This window comes from Cebus imitator, unplaced genomic scaffold, assembly GCF_001604975.1.
Source record: "Cebus imitator isolate Cc_AM_T3 unplaced genomic scaffold, Cebus_imitator-1.0 Scaffold810, whole genome shotgun sequence".
Classification (NCBI taxonomy): Eukaryota; Metazoa; Chordata; class Mammalia; order Primates; family Cebidae; genus Cebus; species Cebus imitator.
The window spans coordinates 154,842-158,336 of NW_016108125.1; the positions used below are offsets into that span (position 1 = coordinate 154,842).

The following is a 3,495-nucleotide window of genomic DNA, read 5'->3' on the forward strand; positions in this document are numbered from 1 at the left end:
CCCAAAGCCAACGCTTTCCCACCTCCATACCTGGAATGCACACAGATACTTCACCATTCATATCTCAACTCAAATAACATCTTCGAAAGCTTCCCAGACCTCACAATCTACAGAAGCATCCCCTGGTGAGAAGCTGGTGGTGAGGGAAATCAGGAGCCCTTTGGCCACAATAAGTTTAGAAATGTATTAGGTATTCGAGTGAATATTTAATTCACTTATCATAGACCCCATTTTACTGATGTTATGGTACTTATCACTATCTAAAATTATCTTGTAAAGTTCTTTACTTATTTATTATATATACTAATAAAATTCATTCATTCATTCATTCATTCATTCATTCCTACTATGCCTATCAGAAGCATTCGTCCAAATAAGAACTGTGATCTTTTCTTATTTCACTTGAAATCATTCATTTCCGGGTTAAAAATGGTTAAAAAGTACCCATGTGCATTTTTAAAAAATCTATTTTAGTTCTTATTTAATTCCTAAGTGTGACGTTTGGGTTTCCACACTTAAACCTGAGTGTGAACCTTTTTACAACATCAGCACATTACCAGTCTGATGTTTCAAAATAAAGGTCAATTTCAACTGTCCTATTAATTTTACAAGATTCCAAATCTCCTTCCTTAAACCTTTTTACATCAGTACATTACCTGATGTTTAAAAATAAAGTTCAATTTCAACTGTCCTATTAATTTTACAAGTCTTCAAATTATGCTTCTAAAAAACTGAAAAATTCAACTACTGGCCTGCCTCATTATCATGAGATTTCTATTTGATATAATATCAACTTATCAATGTACAGGAATGTTGTTGATTTTGAGATTGCATGGCTTGTCATTATAATAGCACACTTTTTGATAAGGATAAGGTCAATATAAAAAGTATTTACTTTTAATGATTAAATTGGGATCTCTAATATCTTACCTTTGGGATACTTAACAAATAATCACTTACATAATATACTAGCTAAATGCACCAATTTAAACATTTTTAATTTCTTTATTTTCATTTTTAGAATTTCAAAGCTTTCAGACGCTGCTACCAAAAAAATCACAATAGATTTTTTACCTGGTTGTTACACATTATAAATGATCTCATAGTAAATCATTCATCACTGGGATGTACACTTTATAAGGACAGAGATATTTATCCAGTTTGTTCATTGTATCCCCCAGCACCTACTCCCGGCATATTATCAGCTTAAAACAATATGTGTTGTTGAATACCTGCAAGCTCCTGTTTTATCTTATGGAGATCAGCATATGACTTCCACATTTAGAGCATACTGCTGATATGTGTAATCTCTTCTTGCTGTTGCTTGATGCCATGAAAATATTAAGCATGATCTGAACAGCAATTCTAAATCACAAGTTCTTGACTTTCAAGTTATACAGTGATATGTGGCAAATGGGTGGCAAGTGATCAACACAGACTTTCACATAAGGTGTGATCAACATAGATTCTCTTATGTTGCGCTGAGGAGGCACGACTCAATATGGAGTCTGGATACACAGACTGCTCTATGGCTAGGGAGAAAGCCACTGATAGAAGACCGTCTGTCTGTGCATGAGTATCAAATTTTATACTGATGCCAAGGTGAATGTTAAATAGCGCTATAGGGCTGATAATGAACGTTGCCATAATAAAGTAGTTAGAAGCAACCATTGTGAATCATAAAAAAGCAGCTCAGTTTTTGGTGTGCTGCAAGTAATTTATACTAATGAAAATTAAAATAGTCAAGCTCATGAACAATCATTCATGAGTAATCAAGATTATTCCTAAGATATTACTCTTGCCCTCACATTTCTAAGAAAAAAGCAGCAGAGATAAAACTAGTTTGCTGGGAACTACATATAACACAGTGAACACAAGTGGGAATGTGTGTCATATGAATGCCACCTATCATGTCAAAGTAGGCTGACACTGCAGACCTGAAGCAAGCAGCTCTCTACCACCTAACAAATCCTAAATACGAATTCCTGTTCCATCTTCAACCAAGCAACCTCTGGCATTTATAACCTGTTTCTTAATATGAAAATAAGAATAATCCCCATCTAGATTTGTAAATAATAAAATTTATAAAGGAAAAGAAAAGTAAACATATGCTTCTGATCCTTTGATCAGCATGGTGTGCCTACCTGGCTGGCTGGACTGAGGAGGAGCAGGTGCAGAACCCACTGGGAAAGCTCCAATACAAGGTAAGATGACAAGTAAACAGGCCATTATTTAACAAACAAATATGCATTTTACCACTTTTATAAAATATGCATTATACCACTTCACACCCACCAAGATGCCTCTAATCAAAAAGATAGTAACGGTTGACAAGAATGTAAAGAAACTGGAACCCTCACACATTGCTGGTGAGAATGTAAAATGATACAGTCACTTTGGAAGACAGCTCCTCAAAATGTTAGGTATAGTTATCATATGAGCCAGCAATTCCACTCCTAGGTATACACACAGAAGAAGTAAAAACAAATCTACACAAAAGCTTCTACATAAATGTTCACAGCAGCATTATTCATAATTGCAAAAACATGAAAACAACCCAAATGTTCATCAACAACAGACAGAAATAAAATGTGGTATATCCATATAATGGAATATTTGGCAATTAATAAAAAATGCACGATGATACACAAAGACAGATAAACCTTGAAAACATGCTAATGAAAGAAGTCAGACACAAAAGACCACAAGTCGTCTGATTGCACTTACATAAAGTGTCTAGAATAGGCAAATCTATAGAGACAGAAAGCAGATGAGTGGTTGCTTAAGGCTGAGAGATTTGGGAAAAATAGCGAGTGACTGTGAATGGGTGCAAGGTTTCTTTTTGTGATGAAAATGTTACAGATTAGACAGTGCTGATAGCTGTACAACTGTGAATATATTCAAACCATTGAACTGTATACTTTAAATGGGTGAGTCCTACGGTATGTGAGCTATATCTTGATAAAGCTATTAAAATATATTGTGTATTATCTTTAAATAAGTATAGCTTTCAACCATCAAATGACATGTCTTATCAAGATCAAGTATGGACATGTTGTCACCCCAACAACTACATTCCATATAGTTCACAAAGTCCTCTCCCAGCCCCCAGTCTCCATGACCAAGAGTATTCCCCAGGGCATTACTGCCAGAGCTCCCAGAGATGCTTTCTCTTCCTAGGATCACAGGTGGAGCTGGTGTCAACTGGGGCTGCTTTTGTGAAAAGACAGAATGGGCCAACACTATAAGAAAAGCAGAATGAGAAAGGGAGTGGGGCAGTGGGATAAAGAAGGAGGGAGAAGGAGGAAGGTGAGAAAGGAGGAGACACAGAGAGGAAGAGCACAGTAATTATTGTGGGAGCATCTGCATCCAGCCATCCTGGCTAAAGTGGGTTTCTGTCATTTGCTTTTAGGAGAGTCTTAATATGTTACTTCACTACAAACTCTTTCCCTACTTAACTGATAAACTTTCTAAGGATATATACACAAGTAAAAC

General features: G+C 35.9%; 1 pseudogene; it reads left to right on the forward strand.

The window, feature by feature from the left end:
• The first annotated feature begins 473 nt into the window (after positions 1 to 473).
• On the forward strand, positions 474 to 567 carry LOC119469752 (annotated as a pseudogene).
• Positions 568 to 3,495: the final 2,928 nt, after the last annotated feature.